The sequence below is a fragment of the Stenella coeruleoalba genome (genome assembly GCF_951394435.1).
Source record: "Stenella coeruleoalba genome assembly, chromosome: 20".
NCBI lineage: Eukaryota > Metazoa > Chordata > Mammalia > Artiodactyla > Delphinidae > Stenella > Stenella coeruleoalba.
The window spans coordinates 13,507,399-13,523,689 of record NC_137166.1 but is presented as its reverse complement, the minus strand read 5'-3'; the positions used below and the strand labels follow the sequence as shown (position 1 = coordinate 13,523,689).

Here is a 16,291-nt window from a genome sequence, read left to right as displayed (position 1 = left end):
AAACCATGAGCATGAATGAACATGAGTAAACAGAGAAACCAATGGAAAAGAGGAGCAAGTTCTGAAACAGACCCACATATGTATGAGAAAAAAGGCTTATGATAAACAGCTTACGATAAAAGTAGCTTTTCAATTCAGCAGAGAAAAGATAGCCATCTGAAAAAAAAAAAGTTGGATCTATACCTTACAGCATACCTCAGGATAAATTCCAAATGGATCAAAATTTGGATGTAAAATAATAGAAGAAAATAAATAACATGTTATCTTGAAGTGGGGCAGACCTTTGTACCTATGATTCAACATTCAGAAGCCCTAAAAGAAATGACTGATAAATTTGACGGCAAAAAATAAAAACGCATGCAAACAAAACCAACCAACCATCAACAAAATAAAAGAGAAACACTAAATTAGACACGACTTTTATCAAAGGCAAAAGGCCAACCTTCCCTAATAGATAATCAGTTCCTAGAAATAAAGAAAAAGGCAACCATACAATTTTTTTTAAGATTTTTTTTTTGATGTGGACCATTTCCAAAGTCTTTATTGAATTTGTTACAATATTGCCTCTGTTTTATGTTTTGGTTCTTTGGCCTCCAGGCATGTGGGATCTTACCGCCCCGACCAGGCATAGAACCCACACCCCCTGCATTGGAAGGCGAAGTCTTAACCACTGGACTGCCAGGGAAGTCCCTACAATCCAATTTTTAAAATAAGCAGAATACTAATAGTAAGAGAGTCATAGAAAAAGAAATAGAAATGGCCCGTAAACACATATTCTAAGTTTAAAACTTTCATTACAAATTTAAATGAAGATTCAATTGAGTCACTGTTTTTCACCTACCAGATTGGTAAAAATCTAATGATATGACAATTTAACGAGCTGACAAAGAGGTGAGAAAACAGTAACTTCTCATCCAAAGCTGGTGGAGGTGCACATTGGTACTAACTTAAGGAGGGCAAGTTGGCAATATCTCTTGAAATTACAAATACAGATACCTAGCAATCTCATTTCTGGGAATTTATCCTGCACATATAATAAGCACTGGTAAAATGCCACCTATACAAGCAATGTCTGTGATAACAGAATGGAAACAACTGTTATCACACAATAGAATTGTGTAATATATTCAGTGAAACAAGCAAGGCACAGAACAGCACCATGTATTCTAGTTTGTAACTTGTGTCGGCAGAGGTGACAAAGCATTAAATATATGTGATATATGCTATTATATATAGTTAATATATGTTATATAGAATACATATTTGTATATGCTTGTATTTGTATAAAGAGATGCTGTATTAGAATAATTCACACTAAAGTGTGAGAGAGTGGCAGCTCAGAACCTCTTAGAGATGGTGCATCATTAAAAGAAGATGCTTGTTAACCCAAGTAAATGTGTAATTTGATGGACTTTTTGTCAGGATGATAAAGTGAATTGGAAAAATGCATATACTGCAAGTTCAGAGATTTTGGGGGTCATGAGGGTAACCATATATCAGGAGATTCCACAGCTTTGTCAAGGATCAGCTTTAATTAGGTTAAATCCAATAAACTAAAAACAGTTACCTGTGGGGGACTTCCCTGGTGGTCCAGTGGGTAAGATTCTGCGCTCCCTATGCAGGGGGCCTGTGTTCGATCCCTGGTCGGGGACCTAGATCCTGCATGTGTGCTGCAACTAAGAAGTCCGCATGCTACAACAAAAGATCCCTCATGGCGCAATGAAGAGCCCGTGTGCCGCAACTAAGACCCGGCACAGCCAAAATAAATAAATTTAATTAATTAAAAAAAGCAAAAACAGTTAACCTGAGGAGGAAGGTACTGGGTGGTTATGGAACAAGAGTTAAAGAAAAACTTTGACTATAGTCCTTTATTATATGATGTTTAAACCATGTGAACATATTATCTAATCAAAACAAGAAACTGTAAAAGAAGAGCTGCAGTTCATGAGCTCCTAAGCCTTGATCAAGACCCACAAAATCTATCCCAGCTCATGTTCCAAGAGCCTCTGTCATTTATCAACAGGTAATCTTAAATATTTATGAGGAGTTTTATTACCCTGTAACAGCTGATTTTGCCAGAAACATCTTATGTCAATAATGCTATGCAAGACATTGTGAGATAGAAAGATCTTGGGCAACTCACTTAACCTCCCTTAAACTTCAGTTTTCTCTTTGGCAAAGCAAGATAAAGATAAAAGAACATCCCAGAATTGCTGTGGAGTGCAATGTGAGCGCTTCCAGAACCGCAGAGCAGCACCGAACAAGTTCTGTATACAACAGCTGCTCTACAGCCAAGCCTCTGCTAGAATAAATGTTACTTGACTGAGGGTGCTTCTCAAAGGTCAGCGTGCTTAAAAGTCACCTGGAGAGGCTGTTAGCACACAGGCTTTTAGGGCCGACCCTCAGAGATGTGATTCAGTAGGTCTGGAGCTCAGGAACTGACATTTCTAACAAGCTTGGGTGATACTGATGCAGCTGGTTTAAGGACTACATTTGAGTGGTCTTGTCCAGAGCAGGGCTCCTCAAACTGTGATGTGTATATGAATGGCTTGGGAATCTTGTTAAAATACGATTCATAAGGTCTGGGGTGGGACCCAGGACTCTGAATTTCTAACAAGCTCCTAGGTGTTGTAGATGCTCCTGGTCTGCAGACTACACTTTGAGGACCAAGGCTCTGGAATATCCAGCTCCATTTGTTTAGATGAGGAAGCTGTGCCAGGCAAAAAGTAAATGACTTGTCCAAGGCCACTTGGACGGTAAGGTGAAACACCGTCCAGGTGAAACCCCGTCCAGGGAGGCTGCCACTCCTCAGGAGTGCCTTCCCTGCCGTACCCAGACCTATATCACAAACCTGCCTGAGCCAGCAAGTGATGCCAGCCCTTAAGAAAATGGTGTGGAAATTTACTAAATCATAAACAGTCCTCTGTGCTTCTGAGAAATCAGTCACTTACCGGGGAGCTTAGCTCAAATCACCAGTCTGTTCTTTACAAAAATGCACTTTTGGCCAAATTATTTCTTTAGCTGAGTCACTTTCCCCTCCAGTGACTCGCAGCTTTGACAGGCACTGCTGTTGAAACCTGAGGAAGACACCAGCACTTCTCAACGTATCTGACTGTGGGGAAAAGAGGGTGAGGAGAAGCAGAAATGGGGGTGGGGAAGCTGATCCTTGGGAAAGCTGAGGAATTTCCTGATATATGGCTCCCTCACGCCCTCAAAACCCTACAGAATTGCACTGTATGCATTCTTCCAACTCACTTTACCACCCTGGTAAAAAGTCCATCGAATTACAGACTTATTGAGGTTAACAAGCAACTTCTTTTCAGGATGCATTGTCTGTGAGCTGCCAATCTTTCACACTTTAGTGTGAACTACTCTAATACAGGAGGAAGTGGGTGGAATTCTGGACATAAAGTCTCTGGAGCAATTCATGCAGAGGGGGTCTTACCTGAGATGAAGCTTCATCTGGGAGCACAGCTGCTGGTAAACCACAGCTGCGACATTGGCTCTGCACCACATTCACCAGCAGGCCTCACCCCATACCCCTGATGCCTTCTGGCTGTTGGATAGTTCCTGGGCCTGGCCCTGCCACTAACCTGTTGCATGATTGAGTAAATCACACAGTTTTAGGGACTTTCAGAGCTGGAAGTTTCTAAACCTAGAAGCTCACTTTCTAATCCATAAAACACATGGTCTCTAATGGCCTGTCTAAGCTTGGTTTCCCCAGAAGCAGAGCCTGGGACAGGGTTTGCTTTTATATGAGTTATTGAGGGAGAGCTTGCCAGAGAAAACTTTCAGGTGAAGGAGTGAGGGGAGAGGATAGGGAAGGGCAGGTCTTAGGGGTGCTAAAGCATTCTTAAATAACACCAGAGGACTTCCCTGGTGGTGCAGTGGTTAAGAATCCGCCTGCCAATGCAGGGGACACAGGTTCAAGCCCTGGTCATGGAAGATCTCACATTCCGCGGAGCAACTAAGCCTGTGTGCCACAACTAGTGAGCCTGCGCTCTAGAGCCCGTGAGCCACAACTACTGAGCCCGTGCGCCACAACTATTGAAGCCCGCACGCCTAGAGCCCGTGTTCCGCAACAAGAGAAGTCACCACAATGAGAAGCCTGCGCACCACAACGAAGAGTAGCCCCCGCTCATCACAACTACAGAAGGCCTGCGCACAGCAACGAAGATCCAACGCAACCAAAAATAAATAAATTTATTAAAAATAAATAATTAAATAAATAACACCAGAGTCCTCCCACCCTGGGGCAAGGCGGCTGGGTTTTCATACCCCTGACTAGTCAGTGGTCTCCCCTGCCCCAGGGTGTGTGACCCCACCAAGTAACTCTGGCAAGGTGACTTAGAGAATGACATGGTGTCTGCTGTTCGTGACAGCCCGGAAATAGGTACAACAGTGGCTAAAGGGGATCTGGTGGGCACAAATACTTCCTTCCAGTTCTGAGAGTCCCTCAAATACGTTTCCAAACAAGAGGCCCCCCAAATCACAAAAGACAGAAGGTGAGAAAAGAATACAAGCATTTTTTTCATTTTCAGAAGAATCCTGGAATCTGCACTTAGAATAAGTCCTCACTGCTCCCCGTGACTTCCCACACACACTGCAAGGTGACCCCTCCCTCAACTCCACCCACTGTCCAAGCAGACACTGATCTTCAGCTACACATCAAACCGACTCCTCCTTAAGGACTATGTCTGTTATCTCTGTCTAGAACGTCCCACCCCAGATTTCTGCCCAGCTGCCTCTTTCTTGTCAACTCAAACATCACCTGCGTAGAGAGGCTTCTCTGACCTGCCCAGGTCATTCCCTGTCACACTCCCTGCGGCACTTCTGCATTTATCTTGGCTGTGTTCACTTGTATGTTATCTTGTAAGAAGGGCCTCCAGAGCCTTGTTCTGACCTCATCACCGTGTCCCCAGAGCCTATGCACACAGAAGACAATAACATCTGATGAACAATATCTGAGTGAATGAGTAGGACATTTGGGCCAGATGCTGAAATGCCAATAGAGAAGGAGAACTAGGTCAGCTAAACCCTCAGCCCAAGAAGCTGGAGGAAAAACCCCACCCAAGGCCAGGATGGGGAAGGACAGAATACACCAAGAGTTTCTTTGGCTACTTGATTCCCTTCTTCTCTCCCAGCTCCCTCTCTCAACTACCCTTCAACGTAGGACCAGAGTTAGCACCAACCCTGGGGAGATCCTTCACCTTTTAGAAAGGCACAAACGCCTCAAAACGACCAAGGGCGTCTGGATTCCAATTCTAGCTCTAGCTCTGAGCCTCTCCTTCCCCGCTGGTACCTGAATGGGGCACAAGGATCATGCCAGCCTGGCAGGGCTGCTGAGAGCACCAGCCGGTGGCACAGCGGCGCCGCAAACGCACATCACTGCACGCTTAAACCAGGGCAGGGTGCATTCCTGCCCCTGGCTGCTTCTGTGGCTCCTCCAGCTCCAGAAGAGTCTCCACCGCAGCCGCACCGGCTCTGGGCACCTGAGATGCCCCACATGTTACCCAGCATTTCCCACGTGCCAGGCACTGTGCCAGGCGCTTGCTCATCTGCCTGGTGACACCGAATTATCATCGGTACCCACACCTCTTGGTATCATTATCTCCATTTTACAAGTGAGGAGACTAAGGCTGAGAGATTCAGCCATTGGTGGAAAGACACGGCTAGTGAGTGGGGGGCATCGGCTTCGAACATAGTCCATCGGCCACTTTTATCTGGTTTATTTAAGTGGTTTGGCACCATGGGTTCACTGAAGAGAGCAGTCCTGGAAGGAAGGATCATTACCTTCATTGCACACAGAAGGGAACTGCCGGCGCGCGTGTGGCCTGGTGGGCGGTCTCCGCTGCACTCAGGAACCCTTCGTGGGGCGCGCAGACTGGCCGCAGCTTGCGGCCTCCTGGGTCAGTGCGTGTGCTCTGGCTGCCCAGCCACCACCAGCTCCGTTTCGCAGATGCAGAGAACGAGCTCCAGGAGATGCAAGGGCTGAGCGTTGAGACCCTGCAAGAGAGCCTGAGAACAGGGACCGCCTCACCCCACGAGCACACAGGCTGTGGGGAGCTGCCGCTGGGTCCCAGGTTGGCCCCTGGCTCAGCTGGGGCGGCTCACCTGACGCGGCAGACGCAGGCAGCTGTATCTGGCGGTACGTGCTGTCCCCGCCCTTGCCCTCTGTCCCCTCCCGCCTTCTCCCCGGATGACTGGGCACTAAACCCAGTTTACGTGGAGGACAGTCCCCAGGATGCTCTGGAGGAACCTGGATTCCCACGTCCTATACTAATCGCACATGCAGTACCAAGAACGAAGGATTAGTTTCACATTTGAAAATCAAGCATTGTGAATTCCCCATGTTAGCAAACTAAAAAAGAAAAACCTATGATCACCTCAGCAGATGCAGTAGATTTTGTCCCTTTGACAAAATCCAACATCCACTCTCAAGGAAACTCTCAGCAAATTATGAATAGAAGGGAATTTCCTCAACCAGAAAGAGGGCATCTATGAGAAACTTACACGGTGAACGACTGGATGTTCTCCCCCTAAAATTGGGAACAAGATGAGCTAATAAACGAGCTCAGCAAGGTTGCAGGACACAAGATCAACATAAAAAAATCTACCGAATTTCTCGGGCTTTCCTGGTGGCACCGTGGTTAAGAATCCGCCTGCCAATGTGGGGGACGCGGGTTCGAGGCCTGGTCCGGGAAGATCACACATGCCGCGGAGCAAATAAGCCGGTGCGCCACAACTACTGAGTCTGCGCTCTAGAGCCCGCACGTCACAAGTACTGAGTCTGCGCTCTAGAGCCCACGAGCCACGACTACGGAAGCCCGGAAGCCCGCGCACCGCAACAGGAGAAGCCACCGCAATGGAAGCCGGTGCACTGCAACGAAGAGTAGCCCCGGCTCCCCGCAACTAGAGAAAGCCCGCGTGCAGCAACGAAGACCCAACGCAGCCAAAAATAAATAAATAATAAATGTTCTTTAAAAAAAAGTTCTGGAAATAGGGATAATGGTTACATAACATTGTAAATGTGCTTAACATCACTGAATTGTACACTTAAAAATATTTAAAATGGTATGTTATGTATATTTTACCACAGTAAAAAAAAGTAAAAGTAGCTAAAAAAATATTGCATGTAAGTGGACATGTGCATTTGAGGGGAAAGAGGAGGGTTCTCTGCTTTTCTCAGCCTAAGGGATGTCTGGAACAGTCCTCCTCCCATAGGACCGACAGCCTTCCCCTCTCACAGGACAAGTCTCTCATGATCCTTTGCTCCATGGAGCCAGGATCACCAGGGGGTCAGGCTCTCACCCCTGCAGCCCACCCCTTCCACCCCACGATGACTGACCGGCCTCAATCCCTTTGCTCCTGCTGTTCCCTGAGCAGAATGCCCTTCCTCCTACCCCTGCCAGCCTAATTCGCCCTCCTTCCCACCTCCCCTCCCCCACACCATACCCTCCCAGACCCTCTCACATGCTGCCCCTGACCCACATAAGGTAGCCAGTCCCCTGATTGCTCCAGCTGCCCCCTCTCCAAGGGGGCTGTCCCTCTGTACTCCCCCCATGCCCCCTCCCCACCCTCTTCCTTTGACCTGATCACAGTGTCCTGAACATCTATTCACTGTCTCAGCTCTGGCTGGGAGGTCCTCAGAGTCTCAGACTTCTCCTAATTCTCTCTGTCTCCTGACTTTTCAATTCTGGTTTAGGGACAGCATAGCCAATCAACTGCCAGGACTCGGGCTGCGCCAGTCCCTTCTTTACCAATTCAGGAATGTCCCTAGTGGAGAACAATGGAGAAAATAGAAATCTCGGTGAACAGAGCAGCTTTGTTTCTCATTTTTTGGCTCACAGAGGACAGACTGTGAGGACTTGGGCAGGCTGAGCACGGTGCCGAGAAGCCTGGCTTTGGCTTCTCCTTACTGATTTGGGACCTAGTAGAGCAAATCGGTTGCTTCTCTAGGCCTCACTTTACCCACCTGAAAAATGGAGCTTGAGAAACTCCTCTTCAAGCTGAGTTGAGAGGGAGGAGTGGTGGAGGGGAAATGGGGCTGTTTGCAGAGGTCCCCGCTGTGGGGAGCGTCTTGGTCACACAAGGCCCAACTTCCCGCAAATGTTTGGCTTCACACTTGTTGAGTTTGGGTTCAAGCCCTGCTCTAACAAGGCTGCTGGCAGGGACACAGGCCCTGGCACACAGGCTCTGTTCTGGCTCATCATCAAACTTGCTCTGTTACACCTTCCAAGAGCAATGAGGCCTGTGTTTTATAACAGCTACTGCAATTGTAATTAAACATGCATCAGTAGTTTCGCATCCATCCCCACCCCCATCCCCACTGGAACATAAGCCCCACTGAATTCCTAGCTTAGTGCCTATCATGAGGCGAATTCAATCACCGTGTTAACTAATTAATGCAGGGAGGCCCGCAGTGGAGGCCTGGTCTGTCTTTTCTAACATGCATATATCGCAGCTAAAGGGGAATCAGACGCAGTCCCCTGTCCCCAAGCCACTTGGAATGGGGAGGTCTGGGGCCAGGGGAGAGTCGCCAGCTTCCACTCTCATCACACACACCAGTCTGGCCCAGGACCCTCCCTGGTTCCACCACGACCCCTACTCTTGCCCATGCCACCTGTATGAGAACGTGAAACTTGTTAAAAGAGTCAAAGTTAAAGTCTGTTCTACATGCATTTGTGACCCGAGCCTCTCCCGTGTGCCAGGGGTTGGCACACAAGACAAAAAGCTACAAGCCTAGCCTGGAGCAGCTGACACTGGTGGGGAGGCCTGGTCACAGAGCAGGTGGGCAAGAGAGAGGGAGGCACAGAGAGAACGGGAGGCTGGGAAGGGGCGGGCCTTCAAAACCTTCCTAACACATGATGAGAAGCCACTAAAGGTCCCTCACAAGGGGACCCAGGCTGAGTAAGGAGGGTTCCTCAAGAACTTCCGGAAATGTCTGTTACCAGAGTTGGTGGCCCATAGACTGGGAGTCGGGTCCATCTCGCAACAGGGAGCACAGTGGTAGGCAGCCTCGGGTTCTACCAGCAACCCCCCATTCTCCCCCTACCCTCCCCCCACCTTTCCTACAGTGGGCCTCAAACCCAAACACAGGCGTGTACCTAGGAAGAGACAAGGAGGAATCCAGCCTTCAGAGGGAGCATGGCCCTTGATTTCAGACTGCTAGCGTCCAAAACTGTAGGAGATAAAATGTCAGGTGCACGTAATGTGCCCCAACTTTACCTCACGTGTCCGGCTTTACGTCAGTTGCCAACACCTGTCCTTCCACACCTTTCTCCTTGCTCACACCAACACATGAGCGCATATATACATAGGGAGGAGGTATGCTTGTTTGTATGAATAAAATGGAATCGCCAGATCCATATAACTTGCTTTCTCCCCCACTTCACAGTGGGCATATCTGCAAGTCAGTATTCTAAATTTTTTATCCTGCGGAAACAAACACACAATCAGTTATCCTACTCTATAAACAGGATCAGAGCAGAGAGGTGGAAGGTTGACTATTGTAGATATTTTCATTTGCACCAAAACCTCTCTTTTTTTCCTTCTTCTCTTCCTTCACCTGCAGCCCTGATGGGAAGCCTTCACCACCTTCTTCATGCTCATGTATCTATACAGAAATACACCGAATACAAGTGTGGGGTTTGGGGTCGTTTGGCTTTATTTGGAGTTTCTTTGCAAAAAGGGGATCATAATAGTACCTGTCTCTATTTCTTACTTTTCTCACTCAATAGTAAAATTCTTCAGGAAAATCCCTTCAAATCTTTTTTTTTTTTTGCTTTTTTTTTTTTTTTTTTTGGCTGTGCCATGTGTCTTTCAGGATCTTAGTTCCCCCACCTGGGCCCCTGGCAGTGAAAACACTGAGCTCTAACCACTGGATCACCAGGGAATTCCCCCTCCAAACCTTTTAATGGCTGCATAATATCCCCTGAGGGACTTTTACTTTGTTTCCAGTTCTGGTGGTGGTGGTGTGGTGTTTGTTTGTTTGACAGTAAACATCCAGGGACATTTGTCTTCTTTTTTTTTTTTTCTTTGCAGCAAAGAGAGGGTTTATTTGCAAGGCAGCCCAGAGAGGATTCAGAACAAACCTCAAGTCCACGAGGGCAAGGGGCTTGGGGGTATTGATGGGATAACAAATATCAAAGCAGGGCAGTTTGAGGCACAGGAGAGCATGGGGAAAGGTCATTGGGGAAAGGTGATTGGAGAAAGGTGCATGGTTCTGCACAGGCCTAAGCTCTGCATGTTCAAGAGGTCACTGAGGGTACATTTCACATGCCCAGCTGGAGGGCGGGTGGTCCTAGCCAGTCCTTAACCGACTCAGCTTGATCTAGACGCAGCTGACTCCAAGTTCCTAGAAAACAACTCGGGCAAACATCTTATTGTTTAGGCTACATGCCCCTTGGAGGACCTGCAAATCTTAAAAAAAAACCTTGATTAGTGAAGGCAGGTGAAATGGATTTAACCATGGTTTCAGGGTCTTTACAGAGGTAAGTTAAAATGAGGTGGTAAGGGTGAGCCCTAACCCAGTATGACTAATATCCTTCTGAAAAGGAGAAATTGGACACAGAGGCAGATGCAGAGGAAAGACTTTATGAAGAGAAATGGGAAAAAGAAGAACAACTACAAGCCAAGGAGAGAAGCCTGGAACAGATCCAGCCCTTAGAAGGTGCCAACCCTGCCAACACCTTGATTTTTTTCTTTTTGCTGTTTTTTAATTTTTATTGGAGTGTAGTTGACTTACAATATTGTGTTAGTTTCAGATGTACAGAGAAGTGAATCAGTTATACATATATATATCCATTCTTTTTCAGATTCTTTTCCCATATAGGTCATTACAGAATATTGAGTAGAGTTCCCTGTGCTATACGGTAGGTCCGTATTAGCTATCTATTTTATATATAGTAGTGTGTATATGTTAATCCCAATCTCCTAATTTATCACTTCCCCCCCCCATTTCCCCTTTGGTAACCGTAAGTTTGATTCTCTTGCTTTCTTTCTTGATCTTGCTGCTGACTCCCTCATGGTGGCTGGCTTCCTCATGCATTTCTAATTTGGACTGTTCATGTTTGACAGGCATCCTGTGGGCAGCCTGAGCAGGCTGGGTTGAAGGTTTTGCTTTTGCTTCTTCCAGGTGTTCCAAGGAGTACCAGGTAGGAGTAGTTTTTTGGTTTTTTTTGTTTTTTGTGTGCGTTTTTAAAATTGTGGTAAAATATACATAACATAGAATTTACTATCTCAGCCATTTTTAAGTATACAGTTCAGGAGTGCTAAATATTTTCATCTTGTTGTACAGTCAATCTCCAGGACTCTTCATGTTGCAAAACAGAAACTCTATATTCATTAAACAACTCCCTATATCCCCCTCCTCTCAGGTCCTGGCAACCATTCTACTTTCTTTCTCTATGAATTTTCCAGCCAGGAGTAGCTTTTATGATCACTTCCTGGCCTAGAGACACTAGGATCACATGAGCAGTGTAAATTTGATCCCAAATCCAAAAGAGGGCAGATGTGTGATTATACATTTCTCAGAGGAGGTCTTCCCCTTCTCAAACCAGACCCAGGCCAGGTTAGAAAATCTTCCTTCTCTGCTTCTTCCAGAGGTTGAATTTTTTCTGGCCTAACTGCACTTAAAAGAAGCTTAAACCCTTAAGGGTCCCAGCTGTATGTGGGGGTCTCATTTCTACCTCCCTGCTTCATGTGGGCTCAAAACTTTGGCTCTAGTCCCTATGGTTATTCAGATCTACTTCCCTGGATATCCAGACCAGTGAAGGGCACTCAGGGAAGGCAAAGCAGCCTCACTCCTTCCCAACTTCCTTTACTGTCTTGCCCAGGGCTATCCTTATTCCCATGCAGCTCAGCTATGCATAAAAAAATGTGCTGATTGTTTTATATCCTAAGTTTCTGGATGTTTTTGTAGAGTTTCCCCAAAAAACTATCAAATCTTCCATTCTGTTGAAAAGGAACCTCACTTACATTTCTTTTTCTTTGTACTGGTTTTTAGCCATAACCTTCAATGGAATTTTGCCTTATTTTTCCAATGAAACTAGAGCTCTGGTGTTCACCCGGCACAGCCCCCAGTGGACACACAGGAGGTGCTCAGTGAAAACTAGTAGAATGATGGAAAAAGAGCGAGAGCTCCTAGTCACGGCTGGGGACGGCCATGCAGGTGGTGCTGCCTCTGCTTCAGGGATGTTTGCGGCCCATAAAATCTGGGTTGACAATGTAGGCAGTGTCCATGGGAAGCTGGGGCTACCTGAGCTTGAATAAAAGGACTAAAGGAACAATGACGATCGTCATCATCATCATCATAATAGCTAATGTTAATCACTTTATGTCATTTAATCCCCCCCCACCACACACACACATCAATACCAGAATTAGAATTCTAATTCTAGCCCTCATATTTTATTTATTTATTTTTAATTTTTTTGGCCGTGCCACGTGGCTTGCAGGATCTTAGTTCCCTGACCCGCCCCCTCGGCAGTGAAAGCACGGAGTCCTAACCACTGGACCACCAGGAAATTCCCTCACCCTCATTTTAAAGATGAGGAAAGCAAAGCTCAGAAAGGTCTACAAGTTGCCAAAATTCACACAGCTAGCAAATGGGACAGCAAGCATTAAATCTAAATATGTCTGACCCCAAAGCCCTTGCTGGTAACTCCACATTATCAGCAGTCTGAGGGCAGACTGAAGGCAAAAGGAGACCACATTCCCCCACCCAACAGCTTTACGCAGCTGGAAGAGCCTGACTGTGAGGCCAAGGAAGGCCCAGCATATGGGATGGAGCCCAAAAGAATCTGGAGCTGGAGGGGTAACGTGAGCACCCTGCAACTTCAGAGTCAGGACCCAGAGGTTGCCTCTGTGAATCAGCCTCTGAAGTAGCATATGCACAGAGGACAGGATTATGGAAGGAAGGAATAGCTGAATCAATTCAGAATGATTCAGGAAGCTTCTGGGCCCAATAGGGTACCCTCCCGTCCTTTTCTAGCATTCCCCACTTCTCCCAGCATCCCTCATCTCCCCCAGCATCCTCCACTTTTCCCAGCATCCTCTCCTCATCCCGTGTCCCTTCATCTTTCCCAGAATTCCCTCATTTCTCCCAAATGCTTTTTCCCAGGTCCAATCCAGAAACAGCTATCAACAGATTCTCTCATCAACCAGTAACACCTTATTTCACCAAGTCTAATGCACAATGGATTGTAAAATGCACAAATATTTTACGTGACACTGAGAAAGAGGAGGAAAAATCTATCAGTTAAATTGTGATTTGCCATTGATCCTGATTTCAGAGATGTTAAAATGTGGGGAGTGGGGGAAAGGTGTGAATCAGTGGAATATGGCAACACTAAGAGCCCTACTGCATTTGGTGTCTTGTCTGAGAGTTACAGAATGTTTCCATATACAGTGCCTCGCTATTAATGGCTAGTAAGCAGGCAGTATGCCCAGAACCATCTTAGACTCTCAGGGATTCAGTTTTCTGCCCTTATGGAAATCACAGGCTAGTTGGCGGTCTTGGAGGCAGGCTGAGAGAACATATACAGAATGGTTCAAGGCTAGTCTTTATGGACGATAAATGTAATAAGTGTTTGAAGCAGGGATGGATCAAAGTTGGCCGATGTGATCAAAGTAGGTTTCATGGCAAGGAGAAGGAGACTTAAACTAGAGGATGAAGGCTGGAAAATGGGGACAAGAGAAGACACTGAGGAGGGAGAAGTGGGGAGAAAGTGAACAAAGCGTGGAGATGAGGCCCACATGGCAAATGCTCGGGACAGCAGAGAAGGTCCCTTGTCTTGGAGCCGAGAAGCGGCATCAGGGTGTCATGGGAGTCTACTTTGGTCAGGCAGGCCAACACAGGACTATAGAAGGCCTTGAAAGCCAAGCAGCTCTTGAGTGTCAGGCAGCAGGGAGCCAGTACAGGTTGTGAGCAGGGGAATGACCTGGTGAACACACTCACTCAGGGAACACTGATGTGCAAGATGAGCTGGAGGCCGAAGCTGGAGGCCAGGACAACCACCATTCCTCCAAGCCCTGCAGTGAAGGAAGGTGACCTCTAGAGTCTCTACTGGATGTTCATGTGCCTGGCAGGGCCTGGGGGACAGCTCTTCCAGACAGTTTGAGCCATGCCTAGATGGAAAGGAGTCCTAGACTCTTTACAGAATTGTCCCTTCAGGGCCGGAGCCACCCGGGCATTTGCCTGGTATATTCCCAGGAGGTACAGCTATGTGAAGAATCATCCTCTACTCAGTAAAATTGGTAACACCTAACAGATGCAGGGGCTCAAGAACACATTGCTTACATTTGTACAGAGTGTAAATCACCATATAAGTAAATCCTTTCTGCCTCTAGGAATTAAAGAGATGTATTTGGTAAGAGACACATATGTCTGATACATGCTCACTGATAAAATACTCCAATTTTTCTGGATCGGTCCTACCTGGCAATTTGTAACAAGAACCATAAAACTAGCTAAACCTTGTGAGGGGGTAACTCCACTTTAAGAGGTAGACGCCTAGGAAATAATCAGAAATGGCCCAAAGCAGTGCCGCTTGGGAAGGTGGGAGCCAGAGAACCACCCAAGAACCTAAGAGAGAGGAAAAGGCTCAGCTCAGCCAGGAGGGTCAACAGCAGGCACCACCTGAGCTGCCTGAGTGAGGCCTTAACAAACGTGTCAAGTTGGGGAGAAGGACCCCAACTGTGTGTGCTGCCACCCTGGGTGCTGGGACCCTCTGGAGGCAATGCAGTGTTATTTGGCTTCAGAGCTCCCGTTTCCTCATCTATAAAATGGGAACGAAATTTGCAGTTATTGGCCCTCAGCCTGGTCAGTGGTGAACTATTATTACTACATGTATGACACATACAGATAAGAACAGCTCCACCCTCACTGCAAATGGACACAAATAATTTTAGCTGGGCTGGGGGATGGGTAGAGGGTGGCATATATGTGGCTGCAGGGCGTCCCTTGGCTCCAGTGTCTAAGGCAGACATGGGAAATGGGATGCCAGAGAGCCCAGTGCCATGTCTAAGAGTGTCACCTCCAGCCTGGGAGGGAGACCCAGGTGGGAAAGCCAACTTGGCCCACATCTGCCACTCAGACACCTTGATCCCAGCAGCTGACTGCCTCTCCCCGGCTCTTCATCATAACCTCTCATGACCACAGTTCCCTCTGCACCTCTGGAGACACCCTGATCACTCCCCTGGCAGGGTTACTCACAGTATAGATAAATCCCTTTCCTCCTGAGGTCATCCAAACAAGGTTAGACTCGACCCCAGAAGAATGTGTCTAAGAAGAAACCGAGAGGAAACAAAACTAAGGAATTAAAATGCAGCCATCAGGGAATAGGAGGGCTTCCAAGTCATTAATCTGATATGAATCTGGCTCCAGACTGGGCTGGCAGCCTCCTTTAGCTGCCTCCTCACCTCCTCCTCATCTCTACCCATTTGCCTTAGCAAGAAGCCCTCCTTTCAAGAACCTGCTTCTTCTGGCCTTGAGCAGCCTTACCCATAGCTCTTGGCAGGACCAGCCTCTCTGCTTGAGCTCTTGGAGAATTTGGTTGGCCCCAGAGAATCCTCCTTCAATCTTGAGCCCTTCCCACAGGGATAATACCTGCTGGGCAGAGTTTTTGTGAGGAGTGGAGATCTAGTTGGTGATGCCAACTGCAACAAATGTAAGCTCCATGAGAGTAGGACTTCCTTTTGTTCTTTGCCCCATCTCCTGTGCCTGGCCCATCATAAATGCTCATGGATGTTTGTCAAATGAATAATAAATATAAATATGAGCTTGAGTATGTATTTCAATCTCTAGAAGGACCCACAGAACCTAGTATCAGTGATTGTATTTGGACAGATGAAAACAGAGTCCTAAGGAATAGGATATGGAGAGGAAGCTACTTTTCACTGTAAACCAATCTTATCTTTTGATTTTTTCTGATTTTTCCCAGCTGCACGGTGTGTCACGTGGGATCTTAGTTCCCCGACCAGGGATCAAATCCATGCCCCCTGCAGTGGAAGCATGGAATCTTAACCACTGGACCTCCAGAGAAGTCCCTGATTTTTTTTTTTACTGTGCACACATATTATCTACTTGAAATTAAAAACACACCACCAGACTTCCCTGGTGGTGCAGTGGTTGAGAATCTGCCTGCCAATGCAGGGGACACGGGTTCCTGCCCCGGTCAGGGAGGATCCCACATGCCGCAGAGCAACTAAGCCCGTGCGCCACAACTACTGAGCCTGTGCTCTAGAGCCTGCAAGCCACAACTACTGAGCCTGTGTGCTGCAACTACTG

General features: G+C 47.1%; 1 protein-coding gene across 1 annotated transcript in view; it reads right to left on the bottom strand.

Moving 5' to 3' along the window:
* The window catches only part of SF3B3 (splicing factor 3b subunit 3), a 101,507-nt gene that overhangs the window by 16,972 nt on the left and 68,244 nt on the right, over positions 1-16,291 (bottom strand). The gene's annotated exons all lie outside the window — the stretch shown is intronic.